Source organism: Uranotaenia lowii, chromosome 2, assembly GCF_029784155.1.
Source record: "Uranotaenia lowii strain MFRU-FL chromosome 2, ASM2978415v1, whole genome shotgun sequence".
Classification (NCBI taxonomy): domain Eukaryota; kingdom Metazoa; phylum Arthropoda; class Insecta; order Diptera; family Culicidae; genus Uranotaenia; species Uranotaenia lowii.
In genome coordinates this window covers 179,919,594-179,940,127 of record NC_073692.1, presented here as the reverse complement: position 1 = coordinate 179,940,127, position 20,534 = coordinate 179,919,594, and the positions used below count along the sequence as shown (strand labels likewise).

General features: G+C 36.7%; 1 protein-coding gene across 7 annotated transcripts in view; it reads left to right on the top strand.

Moving 5' to 3' along the window:
• LOC129744846 (phosphatidylinositol 3,4,5-trisphosphate 3-phosphatase and dual-specificity protein phosphatase PTEN) overlaps positions 1-20,534 on the top strand; it is a 231,443-nt gene that overhangs the window by 42,799 nt on the left and 168,110 nt on the right. For all 7 annotated transcript variants that reach the window (XM_055737584.1, XM_055737583.1, XM_055737582.1 and 4 more), the window contains exon 2: positions 19,501-19,530. The gene's annotated coding sequence lies outside the window, so the exon portion shown is untranslated. The remainder of the gene's footprint in view (positions 1-19,500; positions 19,531-20,534) is intronic.

Sequence of the window (20,534 nt, the reverse complement as noted above, 5' to 3'; positions counted from 1 at the left end):
AAAAGGGAAAATTGGAACAGAAACTATGCATTATTCTCAAACATACAAGAGGAAAAAGAAATAAAATTACTTGAAATTTAAAGTTTTCATCGAATTACAACAGCAGTTTTCAAATCGTATCTAACGAATAAGTTTACTCCAGAAATTTGTTTATTCGCAGAAAATTTAAAAAGAGATAATTTATTTTTTTTATTGAATTCAGCAAAAAATCTTAATAAAACCGGATAAAATCCGAAAAGTTTTAAAAATATATGTGGCCATCCCGGTCAGATTTAACTTTTCTCGAATTCTCTATTTGGTTTATGGATAAGCCTGGAAATTTATATCAAGAAAATTTGAAATAAACGATAATCAAAGTATGAACCTATCTACAGTGAAAAATATACGAATGCATCTAAAATATTTAACTGAAATCATAAGTGTTTGTTGATTTTGAAGGTTTTTCAACATTACTTTTGGATATTTAATAAACTATCCAACATCAGTTGATAAAATTGAGAAGTCTGTTTTTGTAAAAAAAAAATAAAACATAACTATTCGGCCTATTCGGCCGAATACCTAGCTCAACTATTCGGTCAACCGAATATTCGGCTTAACGGTTTTTTGGCGATATTCGGCGCAGAATATTCGGCCGACCGAATATTCGGTACATCTCTAATTTCGAGCATCGATCCGTAGATCCATTGAAGTGCTTAATCAATTCTTAGATCTACGGAGAAATCCGTAGATCTGGCAACGCTGCGAGATGTATGACTCAAACACTAGGGAGCTCTTGGCTAGAATTCTCTTATTTCAACTCAGATGCAAATGCTCTCAGCCTTGCCAGCCAAGTCGCTTACAGCTCGTGTAAACTCGGATAACGATTGAAGCACAACCAGCGAAAGAGGATTACACTCGGAAGCCAAACTGAAAACAGAGTTGTTTGCTCTCGGCTCTTTGTTGTTTGGGAGGAGTCGACCAACCATGGCCATAGTGAAGCGTTCGTAGTCTTGAGATAGAGAATAAACTCGAATTGAAATGAGATTCAACAATAAGTGCTTCCTTCAAAGTGTAGTACGTGCCATATTTCAGTTGAGCATCCGAATCAAAAACCTAAAGGAATTTAATACAGAAAATGATTGAATACATTACTACTTGACCAGCAGTAAGATCGGCAAAAAAACATTTCCGATTCGGCGGAAAGCTGCATCAGCTTGAAATATCTTATACGCGCTGGTGCCTATGTAACTCGCAACTCTAGATCAAAAAGACGTTGGCGACCTGCCGATACCCTTATTCTTATTATCCTCATCCAATGTCACGAAACACAACAGCTCTTGCGACAGATGACAGTTGAGAAGAGGCTGGTCGTAACATTAATAGCAGACCTCTATTACCATGCCCTGAAAGGCTCCCAATAGTGCATTGAAGTAAAAGAAAAGTTTCACCGATTACTTTGAACGAGGAAGACTTCGTGCTAGCCAAAGTCAACCAAAATTTCTTTTTGAACTGCTCAGCCCAGCAGAAGTGGACCTTGGAGAAATTTAGCACTGCCGTCCTCTAAATTGACAAGTGGGTACGTGAGGCCTACCCCATGACGACCACTTTGCAATACATTTCGCTTTCGTGGGAGTTGAGTGCATAGCCAAGCAGAGGCAATTCGACCGGATGTGCCAATGTGTTGAAGTGTAATCAGAACCTTACCAACTTGTCCACAGAAAGGATAATAGAAAAACTGGCTTGAGGTTGTAACGGTACAATTACGAGGATGATCAAGCGCAGGAACTTACTTTCGTTCGTTTGTTGGACATAAAAAAAACCTTAATTGGAAAAAATACTCTGGGTCCAGAAGGAATCCCGAATGATGCCAAAACAAAGACCAGTAATCATGATTCGGAATGTCATCTAAACGGCCTGATAAAGCCGATTCAAGAAGAGCAGAGGAGAAGGCCTCTGTGCAATACTAACAGTAGAACGGCAACACTTTTAAAAGTGTCAGTTGGGCAATAGAGGTGGATGAACTCCAAGAGTCAAAATATCTGTTGAAAGCCACGATTGGCAGTTTGCGTATTGACGATCGCTGGTAGAACTAACCATCACTAGTGTAGAGTGTAGCTATGTAATGACCTTACTGAGATTCCAAATAAACGATAACTCTATTCCACCACTGAAATCTGCGTTAAATTACCTTATTTCAACAGGTTATGGGCCCAGATAAGTCTGGATTTGAAGAAAGGGTTAGCACGAGAAGGGTATTCTCAAGATTTGCGGTTTGCAAGTGAACCAGCTGCCCAGGGCAGAGGAGTTCATTGACGGGGGGCTGTCGAGTAGTGTGCGTCCGACCCCACGGTTTGAAGTTACAAAGATAAGGCAACACCTTCTGCGTAGTGGATGCCGTGAGTGCGCCGCGTTCGTGCGTTGGATGCTCCACCTTCGGGGAGTATCCGAGTAGGGCGGTTCTCAACGACCGAAGCTGCGGGGATAAGACTTGATCTTCTTTTCAGTGGAGATCATTGGGAAAGGGTTATTCCACGATCAGGGAATACCCACGGGTAGGGTGGCTCTCGACGCCGGGTGAGCCATTCGAGTCGGAGGAGGATGACGTATTCGTCGGGAATCATCCGAGTCGTTGCGTTAAGTCCCACGCGCAAGTTTGGGATAAGCTGCTCTCGATCTGGCACACGACGGGCAAGGTGGCAAACCGAATCCTGGAGATAAGAGGTCGGGCTTCGAGTCGATAGAGGAGAGGCCAATCCACGAATCTTCAAGCGGAGATGTTTGTGTGGTCAACCCCGAGTCTTTATGATAAGGGGTCGGGTCTCGAGTCGTAAGAGGAGGGATCAGGCCATTAATCAACAGGAGGAGGGGTATAAGTGGTCACCTCGAGTCATTACGAGGAGAGATCGGGCTTTGAGTCGTGCAGAGGAGAGATCAACCTCGAATCGATGCGAGGAGGGGTCGGATCTCGAGTCTCTAGAAGAGAGATCAGACCTCGAGTAGCGAAGAGGAGAGGTTTGTAGGGGAATCTCGAGCCATTGCGAGGAGATGTCGGTTCTCAAGTCGTTGAAGGAGAGTTCAGGCTTCGAGTCGTAAGGATGAGAGGTTTTGCTAAAAGTGGTCTCGTTAATGAGTATTGCCTTGGAAAGAACTAGTGCGAATAGACCTCCTACTATTGAAGTATAGTGTGTTAAACAGTTCGAGGTGGGAACTAAGTCTGCGGCCCCAGGTGGAGTTTAGGGAGTAGCAGGTATACACGAAGTATATCATGAGTCTTCCCATTGTACTCATGGACCCAAAATAGCAAACTGGACGGACGCGGTGGCTCGCCGTGCCTTGAAATTCAATCCGTAAACCGGGATTTACCACCTACGAAGCTCGCTATATGAGTTCATCTTGCAATATTCAGCTACGCTGCGGTTAGCATGTGTTTGCTGATTTTCGAATGCTAGTGTACAGTTAAGCTATGTAAGGACCTTTCTGAGAAATCAAATAAACGATAACTTTATTCCACCACTGAAACCTGCGTTGAATTACCTTATTTCAACAATATTAACAATCTTGCAAAGGTACACACTGCATCAACCTCCACAAAAGTACTTAAACCAAAGAAATCCATCCCTGCAGAACAGGCTCACGTTCCCGATTTTCTTTCAATGGACTTTCACATCATAAAAATAAGTAATTCTGCACCATTCTCGGTATTCCTGCGCTTATTACTACTTCATCCATAATTAAAACCAATGCATCCGGGACGAGATAATGACGTCGGTTGCAGCTATTGAAGGAGGTGAAAGTAATAATCGAATAATATCAAATATCCTCCGCTGCTGACGTCCGGTGGTTTTTTCCTCCTTCGCTCATAACCTCATAAACCCCCGGTTTCCCCGGGTTGTCGGGTTAAATGTTCCAGAAAAAACGTAGAAACCCCACAAAATCCCCATACATTCGTAGTCGCCGCCCAGCCGAGAATGAACCGGACGAACGAACACCTTCCCCGAATGCCATCCTCAAGAAGTTTCAGCCACTTTGGAACGGAACGCGATGAGGGCAAACCCGAAATAAAGAAGACAAAATCTAGACACGAGACCAATTAAAGTAGCTTTTTTCCGATTCCAAAAAACCGTGTTTGGCATGACAGCTAACAGATCGTGCGAGTGTTCCGATGGACATCATCAGACATCAGACATCAGAAGTGATTGGCACACCCGAGTGAGTGAGCTGAGTTGAGCGCGGCGGCATCAGCGGCAAGGCACCTATATTAGTGTCTTTAATACATATTTACATCCATATGGATGATCGGTCGGGCGCGGGCACAGAGAAAACCGGCAGCCGGTGAAAATTACCAAACGTCACGAACAGCTGTTTCCATCGAATGTGTCTGTCTGTCCTGCCCTACCCTCCCCGGGGTCCCGCATTTGTGGAGTCCGATCCGAGAAGAACCTACAGAGGAGGGAAGCAACGCGAAACAGATACCACCGACTAACTAACTATACTGGTGATGCAGGCAGAGCAAAGTCGACTCGAGCGCGGAATCGATCCAGCCAGCCGAAACTTACATAGTAGTACTTGGTAAGGTGTTTTTTCCTCTGTCATAAAACTTTTCTTCTTACGGCGGCTACTGGGTTTAAGGTTTTCCTCCGCTTCGAAAACATTTAGCATTAGAGCTAATTTTTCGAGAAAACTGGTAGCAGTCCTCTAGCCCAGACTGACGTCCGAGCCGATTCATACGGCTGTGTGTTGTCGGCTGCAGATTGTGATTGATGTACCGATACGAAACATTCCGAGACGTTTACTCCTGTTTGAGCCTAATTTCTGTCAAATGTTGCTTGACAGCGAAAGTTTGGGTTGAATTCGTTTTGAATGGCTAATCGGGTTTTGTTAATTTTAGTTAAGCCTTTTATGTTAGGGCAGATAACGGTTTAAAATAGGACGTGGGTGGTCTTATGATTCAACGATTGTCTTGATGACAAAGTTCAACGGATACATAAAAAGACATCGTTTAACTCAAGTAAAATGGCAATTTGGACTATAAAGTTTGCCGAGAAGCTACGTCCGAATCATTTGAATACCTCTTACAGAGTTTGTAAAGTGACTTTACTAAAGTCAGAAAAAAGATCTGTCAAAAATCGTCTGATTTAAAGAATCTATGGGGGTTTCCGCCCGAAGAGGGATTCGGTTTCACGGGATAGAAAAGATACGTGTTCACTATATAATGGTCACTTTATTACTAACTTAACTATTTACAACTGATCGGTTTATTTATAGCTATGGATTGTGTGTGTGTGTGTGAGTGAGCGAACGCGAGAACGCTATTGGTTGTCTGCCGGTGCTATCGTTTGTTGTTGCTATTGGGGATTTTTTTTTATTATCTGACGGGTTTGCGCCGGGGGTCTTCAGATTTTCCCCAAAATTGAAAATTTGGTTCATTTTTGCGACTTAAAAACACATGTATTTTTTCAGATTTCTAACATTTTTATTTTTTGAGTTAGCTTCGGTTAGATTTTTTTGTAAATAAAAAATAACCATTTTTCAAAGCTACATAACTCTGTTGTTTCTCAACGGAAATTATAAAATACCACATCAAAATGCATTGAAATTTTAACAGCTTTCCAAATAGAATAGTTGAAAAAAATTAAATAATGACCTTCAACATGAAAAGTTGTAAATAAACTTTAAATGGCGTCTAAAAGTACCGTCTGCACCACCGAATATTTTGCAAAAAATACCATTGTATAGCTCGATTCATGATGCAACTTTCATCTGAAGACACCAAAGTGGGCCATTAACACCTTGAAGAGTTATGAAAGAAATAATGACAATAAATCTCTTTTTTTGCATCGAAAACAAACAATGGTGGAACAACTGCACTCACATATGGAGATAGCAAGCACTTCTAACAACATGAAAACAAAAGAACTTATCAAAGCTGGTAAAAAACACTATTTTTTCGTCCTTTTAAGACTGCCTCTACTCGCATAACAGTGCCATATGAATTTTCGTCATTTTAGGTCAACATAAGGCTTCAACATAAAAGACTAAAAAAAGAGGTTTTGTTCTAGAAATTTCGAAAAAAATATCAATTCGTGGCTATCCTATATGAAATATACCTGAATAACAATCCCATATTTGGAATACCACGGATTTGGTTACTTTTCAATGTTTCTTTCGGCGATATAGTCTTTGGTTTATTGCTTCGAATCATTTAAACATTTTTTTAACTCACTTGATGTCGAATGATGCACACTAGTTTTCGAAGGCAGGTCTGACTTTCTTAGGAATGACTTCCTGAGCGAAAAACTATCGGATGCAATCAAAAATCGTAAAAAGATTCAACTTACAATGTGGAATTCATGATATTTTTTTTTGCAAAAGTATGTTTCTTTTTCTGACAATTGCATTTAGAAGTTCAAAAATGATCAAATTTAAGTCTTAGAAAGTAGCTTGGTGAGAAAAATATATTTTGTATGGGATTGTTATGTCAGTAGATTCGAAAAAGGTTTCAAATATGGTTGATTAACAGTCCCATTATGAATAAAAATAGTGCTCTAGACCTTACCAATAGCCCAATTCCGAAAATTTCAGGTCTAACGATTTATTATGACAACCTAGAAACGATTTTCGTTTATGCTGAAAGTGGTGGTCACAATTTAAAAATATATTCCAAAACAGAAAAAGCTGATTGTCTCGCTTCCTTATTTTTGTATATGGGACTGTTATGAAAGAAGGGGCGGTAGATTGTTGCAGCTTAACTGACTTCATGTTATATCCAAAAATCTAATAACGTATTCGTTTATACCCAGTTTTGCACCAGATCACAACAAGTTATGCACATTTTACTGTCATTTTTAGAAGTTTATGCGTTAAGATTTGCATCCGTAATTCCCCAGATTTGATTTAAAATAGACGGTGGAACACTGAAGATTCGTGCGTGAGCGATCGAGGTAGCAAAACACTGACGACAAATTATGTTCGTTCTAGTATGGTAAACCTCAAAACTGGGCGAATCTAGAAAACGAAGTAACATATTTTCATCATTTTACAGCCTGGGCTGGCCACACTGAGCTCTTTGATTATTTCTTCAACATTTGTGCCACTTTTTCATACTTTTTTGATCAATGGGAAAGGTTTTTGGTGTCCAGTGCTTAGCTCCCGATATAAAACCTATGTAAAGCACGTCTATATTTCATCTTTTTAATCACATTTTTGTGATCCCAAACACAGGGACTGAACCTTCTACTATTGGCATTGATTATGCTTCACAATGATCTTTGATCGAAAAATTAATAAGTTATATAGTATATGACCAGGCTGTAAAAGCAACATTCCCATTATTAAACAAAACGATACTCAGAATTTTGGTTAAAATTTAAAGTCATTTTTGCTGCAAACACTCTACAAAGCACAAAAAAGTAGTGTTTTTTTACCTGCTTTGGTAAGTTCTTTTGTTTCCATGTTGTTAGAAGTGCTTGCTATCTCCATATGTGAGTGCAGTTGTTCGACCATTGTTTGTTTTCGATGCAAAAATAGAGATTTATTGTCATTATTTCTTTCATAACTCTTCAAGGTGTTAATGGCCCACTTTGGTGTCTTCAGATGAAAGTTGCATCATGAATCGAGCTATACAATGGTATTTTTTGCAAAATATTCGGTGGTGCAGACGGTACTTTTAGACGCCATTTAAAGTTTATTTACAACTTTTCATGTTGAAGGTCATTATTTAATTTTTTTCAACTATTCTATTTGGAAAGCTGTTAAAATTTCAATGCATTTTGATGTGGTATTTTATAATTTCCGTTGAGAAACAACAGAGTTATGTAGCTTTGAAAAATGGTTATTTTTTATTTACAAAAAAATCTAACCGAAGCTAACTCAAAAAATAAAAATGTTAGAAATCTGAAAAAATACATGTGTTTTTAAGTCGCAAAAATGAATCAAATTTTCAATTTTGGGGAAAATCTGAAGACCCCCGGCGCAAATTGTCAGATAATAAAAAAAAATCCCCTATTGTTGGTTTGCCGGCTATTGTCTGCTGGCGTCAATTGCGTGGCTGTTGTTGTTGTTATTACTGCATGCGTGTGTTTGGTTCGAGAAGGTTCTCGACTGGACTGACTGATGGAATGTTCGGGAACTAGTTTGTAGTGTTACACTCAGAAAAATACTATTATGTATGCCATAAGATTCTCTTATGAAGTGGCGCCATAATAAAAATTATTGAAATTCATAAGATTGTCTTATGACGCGAATGAATTCTGAAGATGAACGCCTATAGTATGAGAGGTTGTTGCTTTTCATAAGAGATTCTTATGGAAACAGTAAATCACTTTCTAATAAGAAAAAATCTAGATATTTCATGCTGAAAACATTCACTTTATTGTTTGCCAATTTTTTTTAAAATTAAATCCTTCATGGTCACCATCAGCAGCGCAACAACAGACGGCTCCATCAAAGTATTTTTTTAGCGCATCATCGACCTTTCGTTTTTCGCCGATCACTTTGCTGAAAAGTAAACAAATAATGTATTTTAGTTTACTAATATATTAAACGTTCACACCAAAAACATCAAATCGAACTTACCATTCCGGAGATAACAATAACATTTAACATTGAAGGAAAATTATAATAACTATGAACTGGCGATTGCTTCGTATTGTTAGATGATGAAAAAAAACTGATGCTATGAATGAATGTATTCATCATTTTTTCACAATGCCGTTTCTTCTATTTTTCATAAGAACATCGTATGAAAATTGAAAGAATTTCATAAGACTCTTATGAAACATTATTTTACACTCTAAAAAGCGGTTCATAAGATGCATCTTATGAAGATTATAATAAGAATTTGCCTGAGTGTAGTGTTGAGCTGATGATGATGAATGACGGTGAATGATGATGGAATGGTGATGATGGTGATGAAATGATGATGTGAGGGTAAGATGGTTTACGTCGCCACAAATCTTAATAAAACCCAATGTATGGCTAAACTAGTATTAGTTTTTTTGTCAAGCGAGTAAAAATTGGTACGAAACACACGAAAACGCTCGAACTTCTACGAAAATTTAGTACTTTTCCTAGCCGGTAGACACTTCAATTTTCAAAATATTCCACTTTGTGGGAATGTTAATCGAACAAAAGTTATATTCCATTAGGGTGATCAATTCTCCAATAAAGATGTTTCAGAAGCGTAAGACCTCTATTGGCAGTCTAATTTTCTTATCTTTTTTCACAATGTTTTAATTCTACGAAAAACTTTATCGTAAAAGAAACATTCGCATGGACTAAAAAACTTAATTTCAGTAGGTATTTTTTCGGTTGCAAATATAGAATATATTTGTCGATCAAAGATTCTGACGCTACCAAAATTATTTTTTTTTTTTGGAAAAATAAGTCCATTTCCAGTTTTTCACGTTTTTCTTATGTGTAGGTTTTGACTTAGAAGTTGTCAACAATCAAAAAGTTGACATTCGTATGAATAGTTAAATTAACATAATTTGAGACATTCTGCTTAATATAACATAAAATAATTAAAAATAAATATAAATTAAATATAAAATATACTTATTTCAGTAAACAACCGTAAACCGTCTTAAAACGGGGTTGGTATTTAGAGAGTCAATAAAATTTAATTTTTGATTTTTTGTTTTCTCATGAAGTAACAGACATGTATAACATAGAAAGGCAACAACATTTTTCTTCAATTATTTTTCCGTTAACGTAAATCATTGTTGGCTGTTGGCTTTTAAACATGATTTGAATAAAAAATTTAAAGAAACTCTGAAATGAAGGGATACAGTTTTTTTTGTGATAACCTTTTAGTAATATTTAAACCTCATGATATATTTTTAATTTCAAGTCTCGATTTTCACAGAAAGAATCTCTAAACTAGAGATATGTACCGAATAGTGGTATTCGGCAAACAGCCGAATACCGAATATTGACCTTTTCAACTATTCGGCCAAACGAATATTGTAAAAAAAATTTTAGAAAAAAAAACAAAAGCGATTCCTTTTATTTCTTCCATCTAATGCCCCTAATCTTTTAGAGTGCATTTTTTTTAACCAAATGTGTGATTTAGATCTTCTTCTCGAATGGGTTTTTCGTCTATCCAAGATTTCAAGAGTTCAATTTTATTTTAGCGCGCTCCATCAAAAGATCGGACGATCACTAAAAGGGTATGATTTGTCGTTTCAAGGGCGTCTATCAAAAAAAAAGGAACGAACTCCAGTGAAATTGCTTATTCGATATCGTATTAGATGAAGGTGGTATTCGGGAAAAATATCTTCAAAATAGTTCTTTTAAAGAACGACTTTAAACATATCATACTTTCTACTAAACGTTTTCGCGCGGTCAAGCAAATCTGGGCGTTTTTTTTTTTTGAAAAATTTGGAAAAATAGGGAAAATCTTAACAAAGACTCCATAATTCCAAAACATACAAAAGTTAGAAGAAAGATTTTTTTAAATTTAAATTTTTACTCGATTCGTATTTGCATTGTTCAAATCGCATCTAAGCGCTTAAAAAAACTGGATTGTCATTTTTCAAAAAATTCTAAAAAATCATTTTTAAACACAAGTACTAATACTTTTAAAAAAAGAATTTAAGAATTTTTTAAGTTAACACAGCAAATAATGTGTTTAAACCCGGGAAGATACAAGAAAGTTTATAAAAATATCTGACCTTCTGGTCTGATTTGGCTTATCTCAAAATCCTCATTGAGTTCATAAAAATAAATCTGGAATAATCGATAATTTAAGTATAAAGCGATATTTGTCAGCATTTTTAAGTACGATCTACAGTGAAAGATACACCTAAGATGTTTCACTGAAACTTAATTTTTGGTTCCTGGGTAGCTTTTCCAACATTATTATTGAATATTTAACAAATCATCCAACATCATTTAAAAATTTGACAAATCTGTTATTGTATGAATTTTAAAAATAAATATTCAGCCTATTCGGCGTATTCAATTTAGAGCGTTCTATCTCTTAAGCTTCTGGCAACAAAAGTTTGATTGTGAGTGTTATAACTATTGTGTTCATTTAAAGTTTTCAGAGTCAAGCAGGGATAGATAGTAAAAAATGCTAACGCTACTTTAATATCAAGAAATTAGTGTTATAGCGATAGAAATTTAAATTCAGTTCCAGAATTCAAAATACAAACTCACAATAATAACTTAAACTATCCCGTTATCAATCGGCTATTTTCTCGGCAATCGCTCTAATGATTTTGGAGTGATTTTTGACTAACTGCTGGATTTTTAAGAATCACACCAATTCACGTCTATATTGTTAACAGATCATACACAAAGGGATAGTTAAAATTTAAAATTATAATCCAGTTTCAGGTTTCACAAAAAAGTTGATAATTTAAATTGCATTAAAAGGTTATTTAGTATTAACTACACAAGATAACAGCATTTTTAGTGTGTTTTAATAAATGATTTAGATTTAGGCGTCAAAAATCGAACATTTTGTCAGATTTGGTGCTATGCCATGGCTAATAAAAATTTTAAATTTTACCTATTTTTACTAAAATCAGTCATTCATTGCTGATAAACTAATAAATCTACCCAAGAACTTAAAACTGATTTTTAGGGTTTTCATTATCTGTAAATTTATAAAGGATACAGATTTCTCTAGATTTTCTAGACTAGAAACTTTAGAAAATAAATGTAATCCTACAATTTTTTAAGAAAACTAATATAATAGGTGTAGCTATTTCTGACATCAAAAAAGGGGGCTTTAAAATTTGTGATAACTATTAGAGACATGGCCGTAGGAACGGGGGGTGTTTTGGGGGTTAAACCCCCTCCATGAGGGTCCATAAAATGTTAAGCAAAACTCGAAAGTTTAAAAAATATTAAATTCATAATAAAATGTCGATGAACGGTTAAAGTTTATCAAGAGTAACAATCTCGACTCAGAACTAAGACCAAAACCTAGAAATCTTATCCCAGGTCCACAATTCTACTATATTATTATTATTATAATTTATTTGAGACCTTTTGACCACCCGGGTTATTCGGGTCTACAGAAATTCTACTATAGATTTTTTTTAAAAATTTCTCACTTGTTGATAGAAACTTAAAGACTGTACTCGAAAAACGCTATCAAAAGTTATTCACATAATAAGAAGGTGCATGAATTTTGGGTAGGGTCCTTAGTCTCCAATTTCGAATTTTCAAAAAGCTTAGACTCACTAAAGTTGCCTAATAGCCCGGATTTTGCCCGAATGTTTTACTTATATGCAAATTTAAAGAAAAAATTATATTGCGTGGTAACAATTTTTTATCCTGCGTCCAAAATATTTTCTTTAAAAAGGTTTATCCAAATAAACTGGCTGATGTGTTTTGATGAAAACAAACTTTCGAGATTTTTTTTCTTGATTTTAATTGAAGAACTCCTAATCTTGCTTGGATATTGCCCAGATTTAGGCTTGTGAACTTTGAAATCGAATATTCGGATTTTGCATGGTTTTTAGATAAATCAGCCCAGATTTTTCCCTGCCCGGATAAGTGCGGAAAAATATCTGGTGAGCTAAGGTTTGAACGATTTGCAATGCTCTGGTGCCAACTTTTCCATCAATCTCTGCCTGTGACCGGATTGTGGAATCTGAATCCTGTTTATAATTCTTGATTTCCAGTTCGGTTCACCATTGGGACAAAATCCTGATTCGAATCTTGGTTTTGCATCTGAATCTAAAATAAGATTCATTTTACATGTTCTAAACTCATCATTCAAGAATATTAAAAAAAATGTTTAAAATAACAAACCATTTTTAAAATTTGGATTTGAAATTTTTACTCTCAATTCTGCTGCCGAATTAAAAATTCAAAAAGTTCTATAATGGTGATCCAGAAATGAAATATCAGAGTTTCATCATTCGGAATTTTTAGTCAGGATCGGCATTCAAAATTTGTATTCAGATTCAAAATACAGAATTCAGATTCGGAATTAAAGTTTTCCGAAACAAAACAAACAGATTTGAACCCCAACAAAGTTTCTTTTTCAAATGAAGACTTCAAAATCCCTCATTAATTTTTTTTAAAAATTAAAAAAAACGTCACTTTTATGACTTTTTTTTGAAAGTAATGAATTCAAATGAATAACTATTAATATAAAACCCGAATGATGAGATACTTTTAGTACCTTTTTTTCTCTCTATTCTGTATGTATGCTTTTTCAAGCAAAAATGTTCTAGGAAAAATTTTGTCACCAAAACCCCCCCTATGAGGCAGTTCTTCCTACGGCCCTGATTAGAGATATTAATTTTCTGAAACTTTTTATGAAGACTTTTCGGTTTCCAATTTCTTTGAAATTACATGATATTTCTAGATTTCCGCAAAACAGTAAAAATTGAAAATAAAAACTTGTTAATTTAAATTTTTCTCGGAATTCATAATTATTCGCAGTCATCGAAAAAATTGACCATTGATTTTATTTTACTGAAAACCCTTATTTTCCATGAAACATTTTATAGTTTTTTGCAAAAGAGTGCACACATTTTATAAATGAATTTTTACCTTTTTTCCGAATGTTAGCCTTGAATCTCTAAAACGAGAGCTGAGATAATGAAATTATATGCTTATTTGAATTATGCGCTCCCGAATCAGTCAAAATCAACTCTTAATTAAAGTTTTGTGCCTTGGAAAATGTGATCTTTTTTTGCTTTGTGCTATAAGGAATTGATGCTTCATTTTATGATTTTTAACTTACACAAGGCAACCAATTTCAAATTATTTCGAGACGCAAAGAATATAAGAGTTAATTTTGAAAAATTGTGAGGCGCTGATTCCATATATTTTTTTAGTGTTTTCTATCAGTTCTTGTTTTTGAGATAACTTTTGAAAATGGTATAAATTCATCAAATGAATTGAAGCATTTTTCTGAAATAAAAAACATCACAAATATTTTGAAAATATTTTTTTTGACTCAATAATCAACTTTTCTGAAGACCAGTGCTTTGATTTTGACTTCTGAGAAAAATGTTATTAAAGTTTTTTTCTCGTTATTTTTTTCAAATCTGATATTTTTATAACGATAGGTCAAACGATTTCGCAGTTATCAACCAGGTTGTTTGAAAAATTAAAATCTTGAATAAAAAATTCTCAAAGGCTTTCTGAACCTTCCAAAGCTGTTCGCAGAATATTCATTTCGGGGAAATTTGACCTGGAGTTTGTTGGCATTCTCCTGACCGTAAATTTTAACCGATTTTTATTAGAGTAAGGTGGAGTAAAAGTACGAGTCGGTTAAAAGTACGTTTTGAGATTATCACAAACTGAGAACAGCAAAATTCCCTTCTCTGGTGTGGATTGTTAATGATTTATAAAATCAGTTGAATTTGGACAATTAGTGGATAACTCCGAATTCGCGCAGGTTATACGTTTCGAAAGCAGTTAGGTATTTTCTCTACTGCTATCAAATGCGTCGATCGACTATCTTCGTAATTTTTTTTTAAAGAGAGATAAAGTCGCTAAATTAAACGCTGTTCTTGGTTTTTTGGGAAAAAATGCAAATTTTTTAAAAATAAAGATAGCTCTAAGGTCGTTCTTTTACCCCACCATACTCATATTAGATTCATTGTGTAGGTTATTCATTGCAATTACTAAATGTTTCAAAATAAAGTCAATATGTATAACAAGGTTATCAAAAATGGTTTTGAAAGAAAAAAGTCCGATAAAACTTTTTTAAATATTCATAACTTCTAACATCTTTGCTGTATTAATGTCTTTTATTGATTTTTGAAATTGTTAAGAATACTTTATCCGATGATGTATGAATATGTTGGGGTTCAATGAAATTTTCATCCAATTTTCATAGAATATACTTGGTTTCTAAAAAAATACCAATTCTTCAGTACATTGAAATGATGATGAGGATGTTTGAAATTTGCTCTTCGGGTCATATTGACCCGAAAAGCTTTGAAGGGTTAAATGATGTCAGCGAAACTTGTTACCTAATCTATTTAAATTTTAAAAAAATATTGCAGAAGTTTTTATTTTTTGTTTAATTTCAAAGCGTTGTATCTCTGACATAAACATATCTCCAAAAAATCTGAATCTTTTATTGAATGAACGATAGTAAATTGATTTAAACTCAGCTTTCAGTTTTTACGTAGGTTTTTTTCAGTTTATCAGCTATCAAAGATAATCCAGTTTTCCAATAACTAACCAATTTTAAAATTTCTACACGCCATATCTCCAAAATAAGCCTGTGATAATCAAATTACTACAATTTCTAAGTTTAGGCACAAAAAAATGCTTTTTCCTTTTTTTTATTCTCAAATTCGTTTAAATAATTTAAAAAAGCCACTTTATTCATACATTTTTTCTTGCAAATTCGAAACGAATGGTTAAAATGTCATTTATTTCGTTTTGTACAATGTACATATATGAAAAGTTAAAAATCTATAGTAAATAAATGAATTTGAGTTTCAAAGCTCCAGAGTCCTGAATCATATATCATTATTTTATTTAAGAATTAAATTTAGATTTAGAAATGGAATTCTTCGACGACAATTTACAATGAGAAGTGATTGCAGAATTTTTGATAGAGAGTTTCATATCGAAAACTTGTTGGTATCAATTATTTTTTCTTTGTAATTGATACATTTCTTAAAATTTTCTGCTATTTAACAACAAGTGTATTTTTTAACTCAAACACATACATGATCTCAATGAAACTTGATGTTTCCTCGAAGAGTTTCCTTTTTCTTAACTCGAAACGTACATCTTTCGAGGATATGATGGCTAGCATCTTACAAACGCTAAAACCACCAACCCACAGAAAGTGTACTTTGTTTGCCGTGACCGGGATTCGATCGCATGCTGGCTGGCTTAGAAGACTTGAAGGCTATCCTCTACGCCACGGGCTGCGGTATTATTTTCATTAAATGATATTTATGAAGAAAGATTTCCAAATGAGCTCATAAGTCGATATTTAAATCCTTATTAAAAGCCATTTGTCGCGTACTGAATTTTCTTGCGATTAAGGAAATTGAACCGAAATTTTTTTTAATGTGAAAATTTGTAGAAATAAAGTGTTTTTTAATGTGCGTGGATTGGCCTTAGTTTTTCGAAAGGTGGTCAGTTGGTTTCACATCTTAGAAAGGCCCCCTTGAACTCAGCTGGATACATCATAAAATTGATGAGCTCGTTCCATTGTTTTTGTATTTATTTGTTTATTTTTGTATTTATTTGTTTATTTTTGTATTTATTTATAAATCATAACATTATTTTACATCAATCCTATTTGCCAAGTAGGATTTTCCATAAACATAAGAAACCCTCCCCTCTCCTGTCTGAAAACAGCATCCATGAGTTCTCTGCACCTGAAAAGTTTATTTTGCTGTTTCAGACCATCCCTTCTATGATTACATTGACTTGCCACTGTGGGCATTGTGGTACCACACTAATACTCAATATCAGCACTTGAAACGAGTATTGAACCCAGATACTTGTTTTGGCATCTCGTGTCGGGATTGATCATTAGTTGTACCTCGTGTATCAGCCAATTGAACCCAGATACCCAGATCAGCCAATTGAACCCAGATACTTGTTTTGGCATCTCGTGTCGGGATTGATCATTAGTTGTACCTCGTGTATCAGCCAATGCAAGATGTGTGTAGTCACCCTATGCTATGCTATGCTATTAAAAGCCATTTGTCGCGTACTGAGATGGATGCACCATTGAGATATGTAGGAAACACCTTCGTTTACCTCTATTCTAATAAGTTTGCTCTAACATCAACGATACCAGATGGCATGGATACAACAGTGTTAATCTAGTGCAAAGGGTTTATGAAAACGCTTAAGATATACAAAACTCTCTCTCAACTATGGAAACGAGTTATTTATTTTCGAAAGTATTGAACTTCTGGTTATTTGTATAAGTGACATATTTCGAAACATAATATCCTAGAAAGTTGGAGCAAAGTTTCGCGATTCCCTGATAGTAGCTAACGTTTCGTTGCATTTTTGCTGCATTCTCTAACTGTATCGACCGGAGAGTACTAGAGGAGGGAGAACACATTCATAATGTGTTCTAACTGAAAATCATACCACATTCATATGAGTCTACTTGGTCCGACTATCTCTATCCCTCCCTGTCAGCCGGAGACCGGTCGATGGATGATGGATTGATGGATAATAAAGTGTGTCGGTTTCGGTGCGGCTACGTGCGGCTTCGGCCGGCCCCCGAGTTTGCTCCCGAAAAGCCCGGCCCGGCAGCTTGACCTTGACAATGGAACGAAAGTCAATTCTTTGTTTAATTTTCCACCTTCTGCCGAATGAACGGGGTTCGGGTTTGAACTTTTGAGGAGTGCCATTGATGGATCGCTGGATGGATGGAGTGTGGTGGATCTTTTATTTATACTCATTCGTTTTTCGTTCGTTAGAGTGTGTTGTGTTGGACTTCTCCGCTCCACATTTTACTTTGTGTTTCTGGATGGTTTTTAACAGTGCCCATCGGCTACTGACAGTCGTTAATGGAAAATTCGGTCGGAGGGGGGAGATTTGGGGTGAACTCTACTTACCCTTGGTTCCTCTCCCTCATTATTTTCATTGAATTAATGAGCCGATCTGTTTCGCTTTTTTCGGATTCTTTCTGTTAAATCACCTGTACCTTAGGTTTTCAAACGGGGCACGTGCGTGATTCTTGACCAACTTGAAGGACCACTTCCCTGTAGAGTATGGCGGTCTCCTAAGCAATTGCTCTACGAAGTTTCTGAAATATTTTTGTTTCATTATTCTTAGATTGCCTAATCTAATGCGTGTCTATTCCTTTTTTGAAACCCACCCCTAAATAGGAATTGGATTTAAACACCCATAAGAGAGGTTGCATAAATCCAATTCCTTTTTAGCAAAATTTTGTGCCGCAAATGCGATGAAAAGTGTACTGTGTCAAACATGATATGATTGGAAAAGCACTACTGGTTTAAAGACTCGAGCTCTCAAGCAAAATGATGCATGACAGCGAAACAAGAAAAACATTTTATGGGATTTACATCCTATTGGATAATTCATGCAAAAAATATATAGTGAGGATCGAACTCACTGCAACTTTCCATCTTGGCTTGTAAGTCCGATATCTTACCCAGTGCACCATATGAGTTTGGCAGGTATTTTTTTTTTCATTTTCCTTTGTCTTTGATGGGAAAGAGATGAGAATAGGAGGGGAATGGAGTGGGATTTTTTTTAGTTGGTAACCACAGGTGGTAAATCCCGGTTTACGGATTGTATTCCAAGGCACGGCGAGCCACCGCGTCGCCCCAGTTTGCTACTCTGGGTCCATGGGTACAATGTGAAGACTCATGAAATTCTCCGTGTATACCCTCTACTCGAACTGTTTGGTACACTATGCTTCAATAGTCTATTCGGGGGTCTATTCGCGCTAGTGCGCTCCAAGGCAATACTCAATAACGAGACCACTTTCAGCAAAAACTCTCATCCTTACGACTCGACGCCTGAACTCTCCTCTAACGACTTGAGAACTGACATCTTCTCGCAATGACTCGAGATTCCCACACAAAACTCTCCTCTTCGCGACTTGAGGCCTGATCTCTCCTCTAACGACTCGAAATCCGATCCTTCCTCGCATCGACTCTAGGTTTACCTCTCCTCTGCACGATTCGAGGCCCTATCTCTTCTCTAACGACTTGAAATCTGGCCTCTCCTCGTAATGACTCGAGGTGACCACTTGTACCCCTCTTCTTGTTGATTAGGGGGCCTAATCCCTCCTCTTACGACTCGAGGCCCGACCCCTTATCATGAAGACTCGGGGTTGACCACACAAGCCTCGTCGCCTGAAGGTTTGAGGCGTGACCTCTCCTTTAACGACTCGAGGCCCGACCTCTTATCTTTAGGGTTCGAGGTTTGTCACCTTGCCCGTCGTGTGCCTGATTGAGAGCAGCTTATCCTAGACTAGCGCCTGTCACGGCACACGCGCGAGACTTAACGCAACGACTCGGATGATTCCCGACGAAGACGTTGTAAGTCCGATATCTTACCCAGTGCACCATATGAGTTTGGCCGGTATATTTTTTTTTTCATTTTCCTTTGTCTTCGATGGGAAAGAGATGAGAATAGGAGGGGAATCGTCGGTTAGAAACAAAGATTTTTTTATAATACCGGTTTACATACACACACAGCGCTCGCTACTTCATTTGACAATATCCTTGCTGGATGATTGTTTCCATCTTGCTTTGTCTTGTGATGGGATTTGGTATATGTTTTACTCTGTTTCTTTCTTACATATGCAATGGGGTTACGCTGGGAGGACAATGCCAGTTATTAGAAAGCTTGTTAATGCCGGTCCGGCCTAGAATGTTATACCGATAATTCCACCTCCAAGGAAGTTCATTATTGGATTCATGATTCAAATCTGAATTGTGGGTGTACTCAAATGTATGTTTTTTACAAATGTCAGAAACATTCTTATCAAGTTCAACCTAATAACATGTTTAATTTTCAAACACAACTGTTTTAAGTTTATACCGTGATACTAATGTCCATTTTTTTTCTTTGCAGCATCCTTCGATTCATCGTGCGTGATGTAAGGTGAGTGTTGTCTCTTTATCTTACGTGGATTTTTTTGGCTGTAAATTATGTCTGACAGAACCTGATCTGAGTGTACTTATTTGTTAGTTAGTTTGTTTGTTTTTTGTTCATCAATAGATCAAATATTTATCCATCAATACCATAAGTTAAAAAAAAATAAAAACAAATAACATTACATTAAATTTACCCTACACTATATTTAAAGCACAAAGGGTTCTTCTTCGGAATAATTTCCTCAAAACGTCAAAATTATAATGATCAAGAAGTCCTTATTGCACCAATAAGCGCTGCATTAGCTCCGCAGTTGTTCTGTCGAAGAGGAGCAAAGAACAGGAGATCATGATTCCTCAAGCCTCGAGATCGTGCACTGAGTTGGAGTGCTTCTAACAGTGCGGGGCAGTCGGTTCTTTGTCGAAAGCAGATCGGCGACGATAGAGGCCCGACGGGCCTGCAGCGCGTCGATGTTGATAAGGCGGCAGTGGTTTTCGTAGCTGAGAAGTCGGAACGAATAAAGGTTCCGGAGAGCGAAACGCAAAAAACGCCTCTGGATGGCCTCGATACGCTCCGAGCCATTTTTTTTTTAAAGACATACACCTACCTACCTACCTACCTAAGGGTCCAGCGCCGATTGTCCGGCGCATAGGGCTGAGATAAAAGATCTCCACTGCTGGCGATCCGGAGCCAGCGTCTTCACTTGCTGCCAGCCAAGGTTCTCGTCAACTGTGCGGATTTCAGCGGCTAGACTTCGCCGCCACGAGCTTTTGGGCCTGCCTCTTCTTCGATGCCCATCTGGATTCCAGTCAAGCGCCTCTCTGCAAATCTCGTTTTCATCTCTTCGCAGCGTGTGCCCAATCCATCTCCACTTACGTTCCCGAATCTCGATTTCTAGCGCCTTTTGATGACACCGGCGATGAAGTTCAACGTTTGAGATCCAGTTGCCAGGCCACCAAGCGCGGATGATGTTCCGCAGGCAGCGATTCACAAAAACTTGCAGTTTTCGCGTC